A 24126-nucleotide genomic window follows, 5' to 3' on the forward strand; every position below is an offset into this window, starting at 1 on the left:
ATCTTTATTTATTTAGGAGTTTGCCTGAGTAAGGACTGAATAAAAATGTATGGACCACAAGGCTTGGCCCCATTATTTGTATGACAAATAGTACATGCATTTTGCAGTCATGTAAGCAAAGGCAGTCCTTGACCTGAACAGGTGACAGTCTAAAATGAAATTGACCAGTCTAGACTTAGTTGCTGGACCTTGAATCACCAAAGACAAAAACCAGCAGATATTTAAAAGAAAGAATCCTGCTCAAAAATTTTTCTTATTGTACTTTAGATTCAGCATCTGGCCACAATTCAGCATCGCATTTAGTACATGCTTAGTCCCACTAAAGCCAGGGGGCATAAGCACATGCCTAATGATAAGCATGAGCTTCAGTTCTTTGCTGAGTAGGGAGGGAACGCTGAGTGAGGGCTTAGATGTCTAATGCCAGTAGTGCTCTGGCAATGCCACGCTAAGACAACATGCCAGGCAGTTGAACAAGTGTGTCAGCAGCATATGACAGTGCACCTACATTCTGAAATGAACCCCATCAATCTGTTTTCATTGTCTAGTCTGAGCGATGTGCAAAAAAGGAAAGAAACAGCATAAATAGGGACAAATAAATAATTTTATTATTCTCTAGTGAGAGCTCATGAGAATGTTCTTTTTTAAATGTGATAACAGGATAGTATAGACCAGTCATATTGGTGACATAAGTATGTCATCCACGCATATGGCAGGTACAACAAGGGTAGGCTAATGAACATTCTGTCACTTGCAAGATCCCGTCTTCAGCTGTGTCAGTCTCCCTACTAATTTATTCTTGAACCTTGCCGGAGAACAAAAGCCACTTTTGCTAAATTTAACTTGCATTTGTCACTTGGATTTGTCTCTAATGGAGGTTACAAAGGGCTTAACAAATAAAATAAAACTTAAGCTAACATGTAATAAAATCCAGGACACTAAAGGCAGAAGACCAGAGCTGAAATGAACAGTACTGTAATATGTGCCATGCTATTATTGAGCAAATCAATTAAAACTAAAATTAAATTTCCTATCTAAATCAATAGAACATATCATCTATTTAAAACAAAGAAACAGAAAGCACTGTGCTGCCTTTGCTTATTGCTGCAGCAAGCAAAGGCATTAGCCAGATGTTGAAACCTCCAGGCATCAAACAACAGTAATCATTATAGTCTTCAATCACCCCATTTAGAATTTACAATAAGCTAAGCAGAAAGCCATTATTTCCACCTTCAGTATAAAGTTTTCCTCGGGCTGCAAACGGAGTTCTGCAATGGACTGATGCACCATCTGTTCGAACTTCAGATCCCTTTTCCATGGAACTTCCAGCAATGGGAACAAGTCATTGAGAGATCCAGGAATATAGGGACATCATTAGTTACTATTTTAGGAAGATTAAAATCCCTGAAGGCTCTCAAAACCCCCCAAAAGACTGACACTATAATTAAATGAAATAATAACAAACCATAATATGAAGCATAAAATTAACAAACATTATGAATTAATCATACTTAGACAATTACAATCCATATGGCTAGTTAAACTCAAGCTGCTACCTGTAGTGACATAGACTGGATACTGTATACTCAATGCAGTGCATTTTCCCCAGAATGTAATTACTTAATTTTGTGAATGAGAAAATGATGTGTAAAAGCCAATGCTTTCATGTCTTATTGTTCTCTTCAGTATCTCCTGTTAGACAAAATGCATAAATGTCTGTTCCATGGTGTGATACTACCTTTAGACATGTACAATATTCAATCCACAGTCACACACACACACACACACACACACACACAAAGAGAGAGATTGAGGAGGCATTGTTCAGATGAAATCCAGATTATGTTTAAACTAGGGTTATGTTCTGTGGCTCTTGAATTTTGCAAACCGTACTCTACATTTGCTTCCAAACGGTGTAAAATGTATGGGATCAGTGGTTCATGTGATATTTCCATCATCTTGAGTCATAGCTAAACTGGATCCTGTCAATGCACCTTTCTAGTTTTGGATCCAGTCTGGGTTTGGATCTGAGAATTCGAATATGACATTCTCCCTACCCCTTAATGGGTTACAGTTCAAGATCCTCTCTGGTGCATACAGCACACCTTGCCCAATGTCATTATAAATTATAAAAACTGTGATACCACAACTTCCTGATAAAGGGCAAAGTCAACCTCTTAAGTTTTTAGATTTATGTTGAACCTACAAGGAATTCCAGGTTAACAATCAATCAATCTTTCAATCTCTCATTCTGAAAGTTCCAATTGTTCAGCTAGCCATCTGGATGATTTCTCTAAAACAGCTTAAATGAAAGATAGGAAAAACAACAAAACTGAACTTTTTCTTTTGCCTCTTTTCTAAACAGAATCAAAACCAAAAATTACTGAGGTTCAGAACAGGAAACCACTCATGTTACCTGAAGTCTCTATGTTCATCAGAGAGGAGAGTGGTCTGCCTGTCTGCCCTAGACTAGATCATCACACTGGAATGAGGAAGGGGGATGCTCTTAAAGATAACCTATGTACCAGAGAATGAGAGGATTCGCTTCCCACCCACCAAACATTACCTGCCACCGGGATTACAGAACACAACAGGTAGAGGGGAATCAGGAAATTTATGGGGTTTTATTGCTAGTCTAAGTAATCCTATGCAATTATGAACTCTTTGGGATTATTTTACATGCACTAAAATAAATGTTTACAAGAATATACTTTTAACCAAAAGTAGTAAGAAAGTTCGACTCCTCTTTGTTTAAACTCTGGGAAGCTAGGAAGTCTTTGGATAAGTCAGGAAACTGGAAGATACACATAGGTCCAGATATTTTTATGGCAGTTTTTCTCTAATTAAAATCTGCCACTGAATAATCTCATAATAGCACAATTCCAGAAAAAGTAACGTGATCTTCAGGTCTGCTTCGGCCCTCTTGTTTTAGTTATCCAGCTGCAACTAAGGTAGACTTTATAACTGAGACACCAGTCATAATTATCCTAAAAAATTAGAAACCGAGCTGCATCAAATAAACCCCTGATTTTGCATAGTAAACTAAAATTGAGTAAATATACTTAAATAGCTGTTTAAAATAAGTTGACATTTGTTATTACAAGCATTTCGGCACTTAACATACCAAGAACTATGCAACCAGCCACGAAATACTATAAAGACATACTCAAATCAAGAGATGCCTGTTGTTTTTCCAGTGACCAAATACAAATACACCAACACTTTAACTTCTCTTCCTTGGAGCCTATTATTTAGACATTATTTCTCTTTGGGATCTATACACTGATTTATTTTAATTATTCCTAACATATGACACCTACTCCTATTGTGTAGGCTTGACGGATTCGACTTTTATTATAATTTTGACAGGTTACATCGATTTTAAAGCTTTTTTATTTTTAATTATTTACATTTTCACAAAATTATGGTTTTTAAGCATTTTTTCCAATTTTTATCAATTTAAATTTTCACAATGGCCTGAACTTACAGGTAGACAGACAACAAGAGGGTTGGTCATTGAGTCATTTCGTGACAGCTGATGCTAAGATTCAAAAAGTTAAAGCTTGTAATCATCGCAACACAAATTGTCAATATCACGTCAAAATATATGAAGTCTAATAAGTTCTCAAGCAGCATCTCTCTTACGTTGCCTATCTGTAAATTTCAGTGATTATAGATTGAAACATTTTTTCATCAGTTTGAGTGTGTACGGTAAAATCAAAGTTTTACATTTACCAATACAAAATCTCATCCTTCCGCACCTAATTATGTGATTCCACAAAGGACAGAAGCAGTCGGTTTCCTTTCTGGACAGTTGTGACCTGAATATATTTGAAAGCACTGTGCTGTCATAGTCAAACCTATTTCTGGGCAATAGGCAATGGCTTTAGAACATAACTGGAGTTTTCTGGCTGTCAATGAAGTCCTGACCATGACCACAACAACCAATAAATGCACATGTCTGTTTCTTTTAACGTAAGGTATAAATTCCATTTAAGAATGGCAGAGGCCACTCCAGCCAGTGCATTTAAAGGTGATCACTAATGCACATTTTGAATGGTTAAAGTCACTCAGCTTTCAGCCTCATGCTTTATAATACCAATTGAGAAGTTTTAAACTCACCTTGAAATCCAGTGCCTGTCATATTTTATTGCTTAATTAAAATAATGTAATCAAAAACCTCAGAGAACAAATGTTGACTGAAAAGATTATGCTAATCTAACGTGTATCTGATATTCACATATTACTCTGAGCAGGATAAGATGACTAATGTGTTAATAAAATGAAACATATCCGACTATCTTGTCAAATGGTATTTTATCTCAATATTTACATACATTTGTTATGAAAGGGATATACTCTGTTGAAAGGGAATAAACACTTATGATTAAACTTGTCCAACTTGGTGCTCTCACCCAACCATTAAACAACTCTACGTGCATTATAAACTCTACCTTGTAAACCCTCCCAGTCCACTGAGCAAAGAAACTAACCCACTCTTCTGTTACTTGGATTTGGTGGAGTAAGGGGTTTGGAAAAAAAGGAAGAAGAGCCCAACAGGCCAACCCAAAGCCAGGAATCAGGAAATAATTAATAAATCACACTGCTGATACCTTATAGCCATAGAGCCAAATTCAAATGTGCGGTAAACAAGCACAGCTTCAGTGATTTCAGAGGAGACACATCGGAATACACGTCTGAATTTGGTCTCTACTCTCTGGGCAAGGAATCCTCCACCAGGATTGCACCAAAAAATTATATAGCTAAAAATTGTTAATGAAAAAAGACAGGATTAAGCAGCAAAAAGAAAACCAAAAACCAAAAAACTCACTAGAAGTTTGTAGATCAAAATATTCTTGCCTTAGATTAAACGACTACCTCAGAATTTTATAAGCACAAGAGACACATTTGACACCAAGTCAATTTTCAAAAAGAAAACATATACCCTTCTATATAATAATGCAAGAGATGAAGAGGGAGAAATCAAATACAGACTGAGTTGAGAACTTCTGGGAATGAGCATCCCTTGAAACTTTCAGACAAAAAATCCTTAATAATTCTATGAGAATTTATTTTTTTCTCTGTCATCTTAAATAGGCATACCTGTCTAGATCTAGTCGTTATGGATGCAATTTATCACTTTACTTTAGTCTTTAACAAGAAGAGGTTTCTCCAGGAACAAACAAGAAAGAAAGTACTGTTGGAATATATTTTCCAAGACATTTATTAGGCAATATGAATACCTGAAATAGCTAACAGGGAGGATCAAGCTTATAGAATGAGTTTTAAAACGTGGAAATTTTCTTCCCTTATTTATATTCCAAAAAAGTTAGAATCCTGACATTAGCCCCTGCACAGTTTTCAAAAAATCTCTATCTTCTGATGGAGAAGTGCACTACTGTAAATAAGGACTCATGTTAAGATCTTATTGTTAAATTGATCTGATGCTAGTTCCTCAATCTTTTTAGTTCCATCAGGGGGTGGGGTTCCTGTTAGTACGAGCTTTACCTAACTACTGCTATACTGGGCCATTAATTTGCAAAGAGAAAAAAAATCTTAGATTTTATATTTACTGAAAAAGAACTAAGTTTTCGGGAAGTTCTGCTCTTTCTGCATATCCCAGATTAAGTGTTATGAAGATCCCCACTACTGTTTTCAGTTCAATGGATTCCCCTAAAACATTAAACCTTAAGAAACAGGTTGTTGTGCCATAGGATGGCACACAATTAAACCTGAAAAATTACCTTGTTTCTGGGTCCTTTTTTCCTGTGTGGTTTTAACTTGACCAGCTACCACAGACAGCACCTCCACAGAAATGTATTCATCAAAGCAACCCCACACTCCAGTCTGGCATAAACCTTTGTAGATATTTGCAGTGGCTAACGAGGGGGAGATGGGGAGAAAAGTATAGGTGGTGAGATCTGGCCCTAGAATACTAAGATAGAACAGAGTAGTATGTTTTAAATATAGGAGGTAGGTTTGGTTCACTCCTTAGCCCAGTTTATTTAATTAAATTGAATGGATATATGTATATAAAGCAAGTGCTAAAGTGATGGCTAAGTCTGTCCCTGACAGCACACTGTACCTTTTGAGATTGGTACGAAAGAGCTGTTCCACGGGACATTGTGTATTAGCTGTGAGGAGCTAATAGGTCAGCAGTGTATCACCTGCTAGCACAGTTCAGGCCCTCTGATATTTTGCAAAAAACAGGGCTCTTAACAGTACCTTTTCAGGCACAGTCTCACATTAGAAATGCACTGCCCCATGAAGTGATTTCTCCAGGAGGCAGAAATTCCCATAGAGCATCTCAGGGGGCATGCAGGGTGCACCAATGAGTATATTTCTTCAGGGGATGCAGCTTAATCCTGCATGCATCCAGCCAGTTGTGCTGCCTGATGCATAGGGAAGACAGGAGGACCATGATCCTGCTTCCATCTTCTCTCTTTCAGGGTGTCTTCTGCCAGAGCGGGTGCGCAATATCAGCAATTTCTGCACTGTAGGGAGAACAAGAATGACAATTATACTCACTGGGGCACAGGAATGCAACAAGGGGGCTCCTTGCACCCTCCCCTTGTGCATCAGTCGAACAAAGCGACATAATCTGGCCCAAAAATAGCAAGAGCAAGAACAGGTCCAAATGAACAGATTTTTAATTTTTGCCCGTCAGTGTATTGTCTACCCAGATATTCCAGGCATCCTTTTCAAAGTGTCAAACTTACGTCTTTGATACGAGGGTAAACCCATTCTACTGAGAACATGCACTTTAACACAGAAACAGTCTAAAATTGCGTTCTTTGACATCTCTGGCTGCCTCAACACATTATGAGCCGATGCCTGTATCAACACAGCAATCAAGACAGTAAGCGTGTACCGGAGGAGCTGTATTGTATGATCTACGTGACATGCTAGCGCACAATCTGAGCTTCTCTTCCATTTCGAGTCTCTCTTACATATTCCTAGTGCTAAAAGAACTGCACTATCAAAACACTCACCCATATTTTTATCTACCACCACGCACTTATGGGTTAAGCCATACGTGCAATTTTATTTAGTTGATTGGCAAATATGCCTTTCATTTGACATTAAGGGGGCAATTTCTTATAGTCTCTGGGAAAAGAAAGAACAAGAAACAGCCTAACAAGAGGGTCATATTATTCTATTTTGAAGTATTAGTTTAAATCAAGATGGTTAGTAAAATAAGGTAATTTTTACAGCCATGTATCATGGCAGTTCTAATGATGATTTAGATCAAATCCAGTAAAAAAGAAGACACACATCATAGCAATGAATTAGATTCTAAAGCAGTACAACTTCTTGCTTACAATAGTACAACATACATAATCTCCTCAGCAATAGTGGCTATAAAAATTAAGGGTATACCATTAGTCAATCAGACTATTTCTGAATGAATTAATTATGTGAGGGAAAATCAGCAAGCAAGGATAAGACTGCATCCAAAAACACACTTCCCCTCTCTCTCAACAATCCTCTCCACTTAATTCAATCTGAATTCATACTAAAATCAAAGAACTGAAACTGTTTTCATCAGGGTCAATGATGAGTGTAGCTCTCACTTTGGTCTCTGAATTTTTCTGGTTTATACAGGGCAGTGCTCTGTATCCTTTAGACTTATTGAAAATGTGTGACTCACCAGCTGGCACACCCCCAGGTGGCTGGGCATGGCATAGCAGGCTCTTCTCCTTTAGCGCCCTTGCTGACAGCACTATCCCAGCCTGGTGGTGATCTGCTTCTTCTTGCATCTTGGCCCTCCAGCTTGGTCACTGTAGGCCTGCGCCTCTCAGTGTAAACCAATATCCCTTCAACTTCACATTGGAACCCCGGTCTGAGCCCAGACTCATTAGTCCTTACCTCTAGTGTCAGACGTTTCAATAACCCTTACCCCGTGGGGGGGCGGGGGGGAAGGGCACTCCACTTTCCTCAGAAGGCTGGTAGGGGAACCTAGGCCCTTCATCTTCATTGGGTTCCAGTCTAGGGACCCTTGGATAGGCAGTCAAGGTCTGACTACCCAGACCCCTTGCTGCCTCCCTGGGCCACTTCCTACTTCTCCCTTTACCTCAGCCTCTTTCTGGGCTCCCACTATATCAATTCCATTCCTGCTAAGCCCCTGGCACAGGCTCATTGCAGAGCTTGTCAGCACTTTCTGCTAACCAGCTGGTTCTACTGAAGGAGAGTTTTCTCCGCTCCCCTTGCAGGACAGTCCCTGACTCAGCAGTTTTCCTGGTCCCTGCAGACCCCTCCACCAGCATGAAGAATCCTGGGTGGATGCACTTTCTGCAGCCCCTGCCCAACTGCCGTGGGCTCCCTGTTGCAGGTCTACCTTCCTTCAGAGAGGCTCTGTCTGCAAGCAGTCCCACTCAAATCCTTGACTCCAGCCAGGTTTCACTCACACTGAGAGAGAGAAAGAGAGAGAGTCAGCAATCTGCTCTTTTTCCTTACTCCTCCCTAACTGAGCCAGTTTCAGGCCTTCTAACTTCTCCCTCCAGGTTTGACACTTATGTGTAGCAGGGCATGGCTCAATGCACCCACAGGCTCCCATTAACCCCTGCAGGCCCAGGTGGGGTTGGTATACCCCATCACACTCATGCACAGTAGAATCGTCTTTACCTTATCCTAGTACAATCTTGTGATTGGTCCCACTTGTCCGGCAGATTTCAATATACTATGTGCAATAGCCATATCTTAATTTTCTAGCATTGTCTACATTCCTCGGAAGAGCCTCAGAAATCCATTCCATGACTGCATGCTACATTTGCAGTAACACTAGTTAGGACACAAAGACAGAAGGCATATCAATCCTCGTGCTTCAGGGCATAAACTGTCTGTCTTAAGGGGGATGGGAAGGGATTCCACAACCACCACCAACTGCCCAATGACATGGCATCCCACCACTGGACAGGTGCTATACCGCATGTGGAGTTTTTAACCTTCCTCTACAGATCTAGGACACTGTGGGAGGGAGAATGCCCCACTAGACTGACCTAAGGCCTGTTCTTCTTTGGCATTTCCTACCACCTGTGCTTTTGCTGCTACTTAATATCACTGTGATCCCACTTGTACAAGTTACTTACTGATAACGGATGAGTGATCACCTTTATGCTGACAACATGCCAGACAGGGATGTTTGTAATTTTTGCCAATTAATTTCTGGAATTCAGTTATCAAATCCCTGTATCTAATATACACATCCTCATTCATCATGAAATGTAACAAGACAAAGTGTCCTTTCCTGGTTTAATTGTACCTATTACAATTGTTTGAGAGACTTCACTTGGAACTAGACTGGACAAAGCCTTAAAGAAGGTAAATTATTTAAACATGTTTTTAATACATTTTAACCTTCAATATGAGGGCCAGACCCTCAGCAGATATAAATGAGCACAGCGCCATTGACTGTCATGCTATGCTGAGCATCTGGCCCTGAGTTTTCACCCACAAAATAAACCACAAACTCCTTTTATCAATGCACTAAAGCTCCCAGCAGTCCTGGGGCTTCCAGATGTCACACAAGCACTTCATTTCTCTTCTAAGATCTTTAAATCAAACTTTATTCTCTGCTACAGCTAAAGATTTTCTCTCTTGTGCTCCCTCTCGCCTCTCACTTGCTCCGCCTCTTGGTGTCAAATCCAGAGGTCACGCAGAAGGTGGTAGGAGTCAGACTGAACCCCTAACGCTAATTCAGAGTCTACTACACTGACGTTAGACTTCGTCTTACACGGAGTCTACAGATGTCTAAGGGGGTGTAAGTTGGTGTGACTTGCATATGCCAAGGAACTAGAAGAAGTTGCAAGTTAAAGCAGCTTTTCCTCTCTTCTGGCTTCTCAGCACATAAACTACACCACTGTAGACTCCATTACATACCAGTAAAGTGGACCTAAGTCAAGTCAGTCAAATAAAATCTGAGAGTGAGAGCCTAGCTAAAAGTGAGAGGGTCTATGTTAGTCTGGGGACGGGGTGGTCTAACTTGTATCTCCACTGCATTTGGCCCCGGTTCTTTAGGTTTTCCCATGCCTCAGCTGTCCATAGCTACTGCTCTGGGAGCATATTTGGGGTAGAGCTCCCCAAGCCTGAGGCTTTGGCCAAGTGCCCAAGGAGAGCATTTCGCTCAACGCAGTGGGTGGTTTTCTTTTTCTCCATTTATGGCTCACAATCCTCATCCCAAAATAACAGTAATTTGAAAATTATTTTAAATAAAATCAGGATTTATTCAAGCTAGAAAACAAAGATGAAATCAAATGGAAGTTCTGCACAATGCAAAGCACCTACTCGAAGACTACACAAAGCCTCGTGTGTAGAAAAACCCTTCTGTTTACTAGTGATTTAAACAAAACATGGATATCCCACAGTGTGTATGTCAGACCCTTCCCTTTTGCTGATGAACACATGCTCCTGCCTGCTCATGTCAGGGAGCGTGGGAGAAAAGCAGGTGGTACAGAGCCAGCTATGCTGTCTCTGTGTCTACCAAAGTTTCCCCAATACTTGGTGAATCTCCAGCTGGCTGTTTAAGCCATCTTTCTGTCCCCTCTGTGCCACCAAAAGTGGATAGAGTAGAGATGAAGATTTGGCTCCAAGGCTACATTACTGAATATATCCAGGCCTCTTACTAATAAGGCAAAATCAGACTGAGAAACTCTTTTTTCCCAAATATTCGGAGTAAAAGGTTGACAGATTCCTTTGTACTTTGTCTTTCAGAAAGGAGTAATTTACAAGTGCTGGGTTCTTGTGGGTTGCAGGAATACCACCCAGTTTTGTAGCTCATTAATTGCTAGTGAGCTGTAAGATTTCTATATGATTTTAAATCAATACAGTACCTTTCTGTCGATTTGTTCTGAACAGCTGAAAACATCCACCATAATTCCCAGAGAATGTCCCAAGTCCTTGATTCTTTCATTTTTTCCTGTTATAGCAGGATTGAAAAGTGCCCCGTTCATGATTAAGAGAAGAGACGAGGTCAATGTTATATCACATCTGCAGAAACAGAAAATATCAGACACCGTATCTGTAAAGCATATGTCGAAATTACTGTAGAACCTAGCTAATTTGCACTAGTAACTGACAGACCCGGCAAATGATTGAATGCTGCAAATTGGCAAGTATCAATAATGCAACTTCCATACTAGATCAAACCAGTGATCCATCCAATTAGTATCTGGTCTCCAAGCTGGATCAGTACCAGAAGCTCCAAAAGATGATGCAAGAAACACTGTTATAGATCTACCCATGGGAGAAGTTTCTTCCTAGTCTTCCACCAGTTTAATGGTTAGTGCAGTAAATGAACAAATACAATAGAAAGGAGATTAATGCCCCACAATATACTTTGCTGGAGTATTCTGACAATTTTAGCTTCCTTTTAAAAGTATAATGCTTCATAATAGAATAGTAACTATAATGCCATATATCTTCTAAAATAACAAATTTTAGTCCCATTAGATCTCACTAATGCACCCTGCTATTAAATCTTTATAAAGAAGTGAGGAGAGACAGCTCTTTTTTTCCTACTAATCTACACACTGTGTACAAAGTGTGTAGATCAGTGAAATTGGATTAGTGAGGTTACATTGTAGGAAAAGATATTCAATTGATATATGCATGTGTATTAAATAAATCATGCCTGACGGAGACTATTGGGGCTAGAGGTCTCAGACCTAGAAGTTCTCCTACTCATTCTTTACTGTCAAACACCCTCACTACTTTCTGTCTCAGACTTCCTCTTCCTACTAGAAGTGCATATAGTAGAGCCCTGATGGAGCTGAACTCATGGGTCATCTGGTAGCATATATTTCTACATACATTTAACAGTACAGAAAGTTAAATCACCACATTCTGATAGAAAAATGAGCTGAATGCAAGCACATGCCAACATGATGCCCTATTAAGGATTTCCACAGCACAGTATATACTCCGTGGCTAGATATATTTCCATGACTCCATCTATCCTTGCTGCTTTCCCTCTCTAGATCTGCAAAACCATCCTACTTACTTTCTATGGAGCGATGTCTACCATCATGCCCTCTACAATGAGGAAAACAGGAATTATTTTTCTTTCCAAATATAGGTATCCTTGTAAGAACTTTCACCGATTTCCTCACTTTCCCAGGCCATTTATTTTCTGCACCTCCTCTTTTTTCCTGTCTCAATTCAGGCAGATTTTTTCATTTCCTATCCCTGATATTGTTCACCAACTTGAAGAAATCACTTCTCCTATTTACCACCCTGTGTTCTTTCATCTCTCATGCTAGCTGGTTCAGGTGGGGTTTTCCTGCTTGCTCTAAATCTTCTTCCAGCTCATTAGTCCTCTACTCCACCCTTGATCTTCATCTCCTTCACCTTTATGGTTGCCTTTAGTGTGCTTTCTGATATCTGTGGCTTCCAGAAAACCTTTTCCCTTAGCACTACAGTACTTTTGCTTTCTTCTGTGACCATCTCCACATGATCCTCTAACCCTACAGTACTTTTTGTTATTGCTGTAAACCTGCTCACCTTGTACTTTGCTTGCAGGTCTGCCTCCATCGGCTTCTGAGGGATCAGGCTATTTCCTTTGTCCTTTCCTGATCATGATGCGCTAGCTTTTTTCTTCAGCTCCATGAGGCATCCTCCTTTGTTTGCTCTTGTACACCCTCCTCTGGGCCATTGATTCCAGAGCTCTACTAAGAGATAATTGAACATATTTCTCTGTTCCCACTTACATTTCACCAAGTGGCCAGCCTTTCCTGTCTTTTCTTATCAGCTGTTTCTATCACGTACAAGCAAATTATTGTTCTTATATTTTACAAATTGACATATGGAGAATGATAATATTGGGTTAGATTGCCGGGCAATGAACACAATGTACCAGGCATTTCAGAAATAAATTCACCCATCACTGCTTCCTAATTCAAGGTCAACTGAAATTCCTTACAGATTATGAAGAAGGAAAAGGTATTTTATGATAGCAATTCCAAGTTCATGTTACTTTTGTTAATGCTTTGAGAGATCTAACTTCTCTGAAAGAATTGTGGGGTATTATTTCCTTAGATATTTTTATTGCTGGGGGAAAACATTTCTTCTTAGCAAGTTTAGGAGACAGAAATCATCTCCTTTATGCCCAGAAAAGGTATAGCATAGGCACCAGCAGAGCAAGATTCCTCATGCTGTCCCGGCAACGTATTTCAAACTAATCTGAAGGATTTGTCTAAGACTAAGAGGATAAGTCAGTCTCCATGTCCATTCAATACTTGACTCTTTATTTAGACAACAATTAATGGTGACGGTCATTCTGGGGTAGTACATACACACTAGGAACTGAACTGAACCCACCAATTAATTTGAAACTGGTGGAACTTATCAGTAAAGACTCTCAGAAGAAATTGCTCCAATTTAATTTTTAACAATAGCACAGTATTAATTGAAACGTTAACTCTCAGGGCTTATGATGTTAACATGATGGAGACCTTAATAATGCCAATATTAATTTCATATGATTTTGTACCTGACAGAGTTTTCAGAGAGATTTGAAAAAATATACACAGTGAAGGCACAAATTGATAAATAGCACTCAGTCATAAGCAACCTAACCCAACAAGTCTTTCCATTGACTTGGATTGGGTTTTAATTACTTGGCAACAGCATGTCCCTTCTACTAACACTAGCATGATGAAATGGTTTATTAGCAAGGAAAATGGTTTTGATTAGAGGTAGAATGAATGAACACCTCAGATCAACAGGAATTGGAGCATCTTGTCAGTGTCTCATTGCTTCCTCGGCCCCCAAGCACTACTTATTACCCCTACCTGCTCAACTGCTTCCAGCTCTCCTATGCTACATCCTACTACACCAGAAGGAGAATGAGGAAATCGTTCTTTTAATGAGTCTATCAAGTGAGCAGCAGAAACTGGGGTACTGTAAAGCTCTATATTTCTATAGGCCATAGATCCATGACCAGACTTGGCTCTGGTTTTGTCTTGGCAAAGTTCATACATGATAACTGAGTTTTGCCACCCCCCAAATGTAATTACGTGGGGTAATCTCTGGTTTTAATCAACCACTCATTTCTCTACATGTCTTCATCTACTATCAGTCACTCTAAATAAAAGACATGTATAGAAGAAGTAAAATAAATGAATTCTTTTAGAAGACTCATTTGTATCTAATGTTTGTTGTAGTAGTCTTTACTTCAATATATTAACAGTAAGATGCTTTTATCTGTGACAAACAATCTTGCTCAATTCTTACAGAACACCTCCTGCCCTGATCCCTACCCAAAATTCCAATTAAGCAGGAGTTCATATTTTCACACCGCTCGGCAGTTTGATTATGTAAGTGCTTATTCAATGCACTAAAGACCTTAATCACCCCCTTCAAAGCACATGGCTCTATATAAGGCCTCCCATGTCTGAAATACATAAGGATCATCATCATAATAGTGTGGCAGCTGTGCTTTCTGCAAGCCAGAAAAGTTAGTTCTGAATACAGCAGACACACCTCAGCTACTGTCTACCATCTGCCTAGTTAGTGGGTAGACAACCACAGCAGACCAACACAGCTGCTCCTGACAATGTGAAAAACATCAGTACTTCCTTAAAGGCTTTGGCAATGTGGATAAACAATTTCAGTGAAAAGAATATTTAAAATTGCTTCAAATTTTCGCTGCAACTGCTATTATGCCTCGCACCACAACAAAGTGATTATGCTCAGTCAAATGGATTTTGTTCAGCAACTGTAACAATCTTACGCATTTTTGCAGAATACCAGTTAACAAGGCTAAAAGACCATTGTCCTGGACAAAGAGCTTTCATTATAGACACACTAAAATAATTACTGAGGTCTTTTATCCTTTCTTTTAAGTAAAAATTTTTTTCCACTCTCGAGAGTTACTTTGGGCTACATCTTGCACTCTTTACCCGGCCGCACACAAAGTGTCTGAGGTTTCTCAGAAAACCCTACTTTTACATAAGTGACCCAAGTCCAAATTATTAAGGCTGAGCACACCATTTTCAATTAATAATTTAACATGTGTCACCATTTTTTGCTCCCCATGTTCTCAAATTGACAGATAGAATTCTTGAACTGAATCAGTATTCCTCCAGGAGTGTGCTGGGGGTAGTGTTCTATGTGTGGTAATGGTGTTGCCGGGGGTGAGGCAGGCCAGCAGTGTTCCAAGCTACAGGTTCATGGCAGGAGTCCTCTGCCAATGGGTGACTGTCGCTCAGAAAGAACAGGTCATCATGTTGTTGCAGTACAACATAAGGGATGAAATAGGGCAAACTTTGAAGAAGAGAACAGATTTTGTTTACTCTTTTTTTTTTTAAATTAGCCTTCAATTAAATTTTATAATCTCAAAGAAATTTAGTACTGCCAGTGGTCCAAGTGTCCCAGACAGCCATGCCTTACAATATTCAATATCTGATAAGGCACTATTTAATTAAATAGGAATACACAAGGTCGGAATCTCTATAGCTTGTGAGGTTCTATGTCCCCTTTGTTAAAGTTCCTGGGTTCTGATCTTTAAACGCTGTCCTTATCTAGCAGTAAGAGGAATAATCACAAACTGAAACTGAGCATCACAAATGTTTACAAGACAGTCTCCCTGGTCCTCATCCCATCTGTGACATAGTTGTGACAGCCAGGTGAATGCTTGTCCACTGGAAATCTCCAGGGTAAAAATATGAGAGTTGCATAAATTACATAGCCCAGCAAGTGTGATTTGAAATCTAATTTATAGTGATCTCAGGGTTTTGTTTACATTTGCAAACCTTAAGCATAACTTAGAAGCTGAGGCAGATTTAAACATTTTGCATTCCCTTCTCCCTACACAAACCTGTTGGATACAACTATCCAGAAACAGCCCATGCAGCAATCAGGCTGTTCTGCCAAGAGACTGCTAAACATTTTCTGACTATCCCGCTGCATCATTCACAGGAGAGGACTCTCTTTGTATCCAGATCTAGGGTGACCAGATGAGATGAAGAAAATATCGGGACACCGGGGGTGGGGGGCCAAAAACAAAAACAAACAAAAAAAAAAAAAGCCGAGTGCTGCCGGCTGGCCGAGAGCAAAAAAAAAAAAAAGCCGGCGCAAAATATCGGGATAAAAATTGCATCCCAACCAGAGATCGGTCGGGACGCTGGACAAACAACTCAAAATCGGGACAGTCCCCCCGATTTTATCGGGATGTCTGGTCACCCTGTCCAGATCATAATGGCTTTCATTGGGGGAAGCTATTAAAAAGGGCTATCCCACCTAATGGTCCATCTGTAGAGAATATGGGCTCAGTTCTGCAAGCAGCTGAGTACTCAAGGCCAAAATGCTCAGCACCTTGCAGGATCAAGCCCTGTAATTCCTTTTAGGAGAAGTCAGTGAAAAGTCTTGTGGTGAAAAGCAGTTTGATGTGGCCACTGTAGGATTCATCTTGTATAAGGGAATCCTTGGGTTGTGCAGACCCACCACAACTCCTATGACACTCCCCTATCTGAAGTGTCCAGCTGTACCATACTCAGCATTTCACAGAAAAAGTATGTTTATTCCCATGAAGCCTTTCCACCCCATGGCTCCTTTTGCTCTAGCCTCTGACTAGGGAGGCAAAACTGGGCCAAATTCTGCCCTCACCTACAACAGGTTCAACCCCACGTAGGTCAGGACAAAATTCAGCCTTCTAAATCAAACACTCTGAAAAACTGCAGCTTTCTTCAGATTGGCTGATTTTATGTCAGGACTGGAGGCTCATTATTGCAGTTTTATTCTGCTGTTATTGCTCCAGTAAAGTAGCACAAGAAAAGGTTAAATGAAGAAGTGAGGTTTTTGCTCACGAAAGCTTATGCCCAAATAAATCTGTTAGTCTTTAAGGTGCCACCAGACTCCTTGTTGTTTTTGTAGATACAGACTAACACGGCTACCCCCTGATAATTTACTAGTGTAGCGGCTTTCCCTCCAAGATCAACAGCCATCTACATCTAGTCTTCTCTTCCTAGATCAACAGCCATCTACATCTAGTCTTCTCTTCCTTTGTCCCCTTTTTGGGGGGAGCTATTCCAAGAAGAGAAATGGGAAAACACTAAGGGTCAACCTGGCCAAAAGTGAAATGGAGTCTGAAAACGTAACACAACTGCTGTATTATCTTCCATACGCTTTTAAACTTTCAAGCTAGCTAATAAATGTACATGTTTATACTAATTGTTAACAGATAGTAATTGGAGCTAGATTAACGAGAACCCTGCTGTCACATTACAGCATACATTTTTAAAGACATCTTTAAACATTTGGACAAAATATCTATATATATTTAAAATGGCATTTTTAACTGGTAAATGTAATTATCTAACTGAAGCAAAAAAAAAGGATAAAATTGATTGAATCAAAATACTCCGTCATTGCCATACATAAGCATCCAGAGTACCTTTACAACAAATGAAAGTATTCTTTATTTTATGCTTTTAAAAATGCATTAGGGTAATTGCTGTGCAACAAATTACCTTCTTTGCTCTAAGCTTGGGTACAACATCCCTAGCATGTATATCAATTGTGCATATTGTCATGATGCTGTGACGATCACCGGAGTGAGTTCCCTAACAGCATGGTTATAAGGGCATTCAGTTGAGCAATCTGCAAAATAATTATATTTCAATGGAGATATTACACTGTGGGGGGAAAGAAAACCTATTATATGTCAAGTGCTAAATGGAGCCGTTCTGGTACCAAGACACATTTATTGGTGTTTTTAATCAAAGCAAATAACTTTTGAAACTAATAATGGTATTGTTTTCCTACCATTTTAATTTGCTTCTTTAGTAACAAAAATACACTTGCAGCTAGTGGCCATTACTTCATTTCAAAATGAACAAACACTAGTTTTCAGTTTCATTTGCACTACTACATCACCAATGTGTTATGTGGTTAAGTTATTAGGTGTTTAACATCTAACACATAGCACATGTACAGTAATATTACTATTTTGGAAATGAATGTGAATTATTTTTGTCACAGCTGCCATAAAAAAAAATTACGTGTTTTGCCCTGATTCTCTAACAGTAAGTCTGCTTTGTGCCAGACGAATGGTGAAAAGCAGGTTGATCTGGCCACTGGAGGATTTGCTTTGTATAAGGGAATCTCAGGGTTGTGTAGACCCACCACACCTCCTGTGACACTCCCCACTCACCTGCTGCTGTAAGGGATGTGGCCTGGGGACAGAAGGAATGGCTCAGACACCCCTATTCCCCAGAAATCCCTGCCTTTTGTAACTCCTGAGGGCAGATGGCATAGACTAGAGCAGTCTTCAGTCTGCTCTAATTTATTCCAAGGAACCAGATCAGCACAGGATGTCTTATCATCAGGGCATAAGCTGGTTTAACGGCACCTTCGCACCCTCCCCATCCTGAGCTGCAGAGAGAGCTCTTTGGGAGCAGCCCAGCATCTGGGCCTACCGACTGCACAGATAAGCCTAAGCACAAGTTGGGAAATCCGGGACTTGGCACAATATATTTTCTATGAAATATAAAAATTGTGGCTGTTGTGAACAGTTGTGGCAGAGCTTTTTACGTTTCAGCATATCGGCTTTCAAACTTGCTTTCTACAAAAATATGATTAAACACCTCTTTGGCCCAGCCTTCCTAATGTACTGAGGCCCCGATTCTGCAATGAGATCTGAAAAGGCAGACCCTTGTGCCCGTGCAGAATCTCACTGGAGTCAAGGCGAGTTTGTGCAGATACAAGGGTCTAAGCAGGGCTCATTACAGGATCAGGACCTAAATCCTGGTTCTTGTTCCCTAAGAAAATTGCAAGCATTGTTTTGTGTCCTCCTTACTAAGATTGTGAAAGTTTCAACTTAAACCTTGTAAAGCCTTCAGATACTATGGGGGACAGTGTCAAATTACTATTAATAATCTTACTTTCTATACTTGCATATCACTTTCACACACCTGTTTGTGACTGTAATATTTCAGAGCAGTTTCAAACTCCCTCTTCAAGAAGCTCAAAGGTAATTCCAACATTAGCAGCCCACTAGATCTGACTGTCCATCAAAGCCACTTGTGCAGGATAATCAAACACCCACTAGTTTCATGGCTTGTCTTCATAGGGTGCTACATCTGCTCAATGTGCAACAGCAGTTAAAAAAGCTAATGGAATGTTAGGAATCATTAAGAAAGGGATAGAAAATAAGACAGAAAATACCATGCCACTATATAAATCCATGGTATGCCCACACCTTTCATGATTTTGTACACTGTTTCTTCTAAACGCCTCAAACAACATTTCCGTTAGGCAGAATGCTGATTTTCCTTAACATGCTAGAGGTGTGATTTATCATGTTCTAAGCATCTGTCTTCTTCTGGACACCTCTTCAAGTCTATTTTCCATCAGAAAGCAAGGCATCCGGCCCAAATAGACACAATGCCCACTTCCATCTGTGACTGGCCAGAAGATTGCATCCAACCCTACTGGACACAGTCCTGGCTATAACTGTCCATTTGTGACTTCTAGGGTTGAGGTTTAGGAATAAATCCACTCACCCTGTAAAACCTTCCGTTGACTTACAAGTCCAGAGACTTACAATCCTGATATTTAAAACCCACTGTGGAATTAGCCCTAGATAGCTGAGAGATGATTTCTTCCTCTACGATATCCAATAGCAACTACATTCCTCTGGTTTACAATGAAGCTATAGAGGGGCTCATGAATACGAGAGGCAGAACTTTCACAGGAGCTCAAGCTACACCTTGGCAACCCATCCCACAAGGGAGAGGAATGTCCACAGAACTAACCAAAAAACATATTACTTCAACTTAATTTTCCCTCAGCACTTTCTGCACATGTGGGTACATCTCACACACTTTACAATGTATAGTACCAAGTTGAGCTCCTTATAATCCCTACCATTATTAAGAAAATGATTTTGGTGGCCTGTATCCAAAGGCAACAGCAGTGGATCACTGTTCATATTACTCAACGATTGCATATAATTTGGCCTCACTGAAACAATCTCTGCTCTGAAAAGGTTGAACTCTGGGCTATTATGAAGACTAAATTAACTCTCATCACTCGAGTGAGTGATCCATTCACATCAAGGTCAAAATCACTAGTTGAGCAGCATGGGAAAGCTGACACTGTAGCTGACTCACCTACAGTTACTAATGGATAAGGCTGTATTATTTTCTCAGCCAGCGGGGATTTCAATGTAAACAAAAAATTAACCATTTGCTGTGAAAAACAAAAACAGTGGGAAAATGTAAAATTCAGCCTTTCCACTTTTTCTTTTAACTGCACATATTTAGCTAAAAGCCTGAGAGATTTCGATGTGATTAATCTTGCTGAGACAGGTATGAAAGCACAGGAGGCAAATGAAGGTAGGACCTTGGTTGGTTTCCCCTTGGAATCTCTTAAATTGAGCCTGAAGATCAGACAATTGAGAGCAGTAGGGGGGAGAGAAAATAGGGAAGAAAGGAAGTTAGCAGGAATCAAGGATCAGCATCTCCCAAAGAAAATAATACACTTTCACCAGGGAAAGAACAGGGTCAGGTTTACCTTCTTACTTGTAAGTTCTCATTCTCTTTTCACACCCCAATTTAGGGCTGATCGACAAATGGAATTTTCATCTCACAGGAAATTCTAATATTTCATCTGATTTCATCCTGAAAGGGGACCAGATAGACAGATAGATAACGATAAAAAAAAATTATAAAACAAAAAGTTCCAAAAATTTCAACATCAGAAAAGTCAAAACATTTAGTTTCAGATTGACATTAATCTCTGCATCTGCCTGAGCTGCTGCTGTGCCTTACGTGAATGGTAGTTTCAGGTCTCTCGTGCCCCACTCTTTCTTGTGGGCCTTGTTCACTGGCTAGCCTACATCCCTGATGATTCACTGTTATGTCTCTGTGGTTGGAACTCCCATGATGTATCTCAGCCATTCAACCACAGGGAGAGAGCACAGTGCATTGTGGGAAATATAGTCCAACCAGGAAGGGGGGCCCATAGGGGAGAATGGGGAGCAGAAGAAACAACAACCCCCTTTAGGCACTGTGGTGGCTTAGGCAGAGATTAATGTCGACCCAAAATGAAATGTTTGATTTTCCTGACAGAAATTTCAGCCAAAAAAAAATCAATATTTTCCTGCAGAAATTTGTGGTGATACCCCCTTTGCTGATGGAGAAATGTTTGTTTGTTTTTTTTAGATAGATTAGATAGAACCAGCCCAGCCCCCACTTCTGCTCTCAATACTTTAGTCTGCAGGTCAGACTCTTAAATGTTCCAGTTGCCTTGGGATGACTAAACCATTCAAGGCTTGTCCACTTGTGCCAGTCAAACTAAGTTGGCTTCCTAAACTGATTTAGTTATTTCAGTACAAGTCTGCACATCCATGCTTTTATTTAGACATAAGTCTCCATACACCAAAGTAACTGAATCTGTTCTAATTATGTGATAATTAGAATTAAGTAACCTTTGGTTATTGGGTAGCATACTACTCGCTTAGTATTATTGTGAAATATAATGCAATAACCTTTGGTTATTTAGCGTGAGGCACAGATCAGCCCTCAGAAATAGGGGGAAGGAAAAGCACTCAAGAACACTTTTTTACCATGCCCTGTCTGATTAGCAAAGGGCAGGAAGACCAGAAGACATCGCCTTTCTCGTAAATGCTTCCTCACTGCTAAATGGTTTAGTAACCCTCAGGGCAGGTGGCAGACAGGCTCCAACTACCCTGGCCAGGCATATGTAGCCGGTTTATTCACCCTTCCTTCTGTGGTTTCTCCCCCTAGAAGCAGCAGAATGCAGTCTGGATGGAGCCCTTAAACTTTCTAAAATAATTTGCTTCACTGCATTATGTGTCACAATAATACTAAGCGAGTAGTACACCGCCCAATTATCTTACCTGCCCTTCGCAGACCCAGGCCTTTGAAAAGTGTACAAACTCCTCTTCTGTATTGTACATTCCCACTGCCATTTGTATTTCCACATTCTCATCATCAAATTTAAGCTCACTAACAGTGTCAAATAGCTTCAGCAAATGTCTGGTAATCTGTTGATATGCATTAAAAAATTGCAGCTAGAATAATTTTCATTTGGACACCAATAGCAATAGAAGAACAAAATAATGAAGAATAAAAAGTTTGCCTGCGATGGGTCAGTTCCTTCAGAAACTATTTCCACTAAATCCACTGCAGACACAAAATACAATCTTAGAAAGCTGACCTCTTGCCCTCCAAATAGTCTGCTAAGGATTTCTTACAAAGCATAAGTCATAAACACATGCACATAAAGCAATGAATATAGGGCCAGTTATTGTTACTTATTAGTAATAACACCTCAAGAAGGAGGATTGTTATTATGGCACACAAACTAGTCTAGCAGTCAGGAAGTCTTGATTCTTCTTTGTCTTTGCCACAAACTTTCTGTGTGACAATGTTTATAACACATTTTGAGTTCCTCAGATAGACGATATTATAAAATTGCGAAGAATTTTCATTACCTTACAGTTCTATACATCTTCAAAGCACTTTACAAGCAATTAAATAATGAATGAATCCTTTCAACAGCCCTGGGAAGTAGGTAAGTATTAACCCCATTTTGCAAATGGGGAAACTGAAGTAGAGGGAAGTTAAATGATATGACTAAGCATGCACAACAAGTCAGAATTCAAAATCAAAAACAGGCATTCCTTCCTTCCTGCACTGTGCATGGAACTGTATGCAAGCTTTGCAAATAATTTTAAAAAATAAAAAAATCGACACATTTTGTGAATGATCTCCAAATTGACCACATTTTTCTCAGGTGGATTTACATGATTTGAAATTATTCACTTAACAACTTCTGCAGAAAACTCTTGCTCTGTACTTTTTTCAGGAGAAGTTCCTTGGCAAATATTCAATATTTTGATTGTGCAAAAAGATCAAATGCTACGACTCTGTTCCTTGACTGGATGAGTGTAACACTGGGAGCTAAAATACTTATGATTTCAAATTCAGCACTTGTTTTCAGAGGAAGGATGGTCCAGTGGTTAGGAACCCCACCTAGGACTTCGGAGACCCAGGTTCAATTTCCTGCTCAGCCACAGGCTGTGTGACTTTGGGTTAGTCCAGGGATCGGTAACCTTTGGCACGTGGCTCGCCAGGGTAAGCCCCTGGCAGGCTGGGCCAATTTGTTTTTCTGCCCTGTGCGCAGGTTCGGCCGATTGCCACTCCAGGCCAATGGGGGTGGCGGCAAGCACATCCCTCGGCCCGCACCACTTCCCGCCACCTCCATTGGCCTGGGACGGCGAACCACGGCCAGTGGGAGCCGCGATCAGCCGAACCTGCAGATGCAGCAGGTAAACAAACTGGCCCGGCCCGCCAGGGTGCTTACCCTGGCGAGCCGCGTGCCAAAAGTTGCCAATCCCTAGGTTAGTCACTTAGTCTCTCTGTGTCCCAGTTCACCATCTGTAAAATGAGGATAATAGTATCTCCCTACATCACAGGGCTATTGTGAGGATAAATGCATTAACGTGCCAAATGAGGTGCCCAGATGTTATGGCAATGAGTACCTAAAATAGAGAGATTTTTCTATGAGCAATGTGCTATTTGCTTAAAATTAATTATTTCAGCAAAAATTCCTGCCAGTAAACTCATCTACCAAAATATTTATGAAGCAAACCCAAATGAGGCTGAAATATGAATGAAACAAAACTCATTTAAAAAGTGGGCAAATATTTGGGGGAAACTTTTGTGGTATCCACCCAGCCCTGATCTCTCAGATATGCATCTTCTATCATTTCTTTACCATTTACACATATAAGACTTGGTTTCTGCAGCTACTTTATATGCAGGTATTCCACTGATTTGACTGGGAATTCTATTTGTGGAACATACTTAATCTAGGAAAATCTAACCTTTGTTGAAGATGTTTAATTTTTCAAGCAACCCCATCTGGTCTATTATTTCTATCACTTTTCTTGTCTTCAATCACCCCAGCCATAAGCTCCTAAGCTGACTGCGAAGAGTTACAAAGGAATCATACAAAACTGGGTGACTGGGCAACAAAATGATAAATGAAATTCACTGTTGATAAATGCAAAGTAATGCACGCTGGAAAAATAATCCCAACTATACATACAAAATGATGGGGTCTAAATTAGCTATTATCACTCAAGAAATAGATCTTGGAGTC

The 24126-nt window shown here is 40.0% G+C and overlaps 1 pseudogene; it reads right to left on the minus strand.

Moving 5' to 3' along the window:
* LOC112106044 overlaps window positions 1-24126 on the minus strand; it is a 223149-nt pseudogene that overhangs the window by 184738 nt on the left and 14285 nt on the right.

Source organism: Terrapene carolina, unplaced genomic scaffold (genome assembly GCF_002925995.2).
Source record: "Terrapene carolina triunguis isolate 2854851 unplaced genomic scaffold, T_m_triunguis-2.0 Scaffold62, whole genome shotgun sequence".
Classification (NCBI taxonomy): Eukaryota; Metazoa; Chordata; order Testudines; family Emydidae; genus Terrapene; species Terrapene triunguis.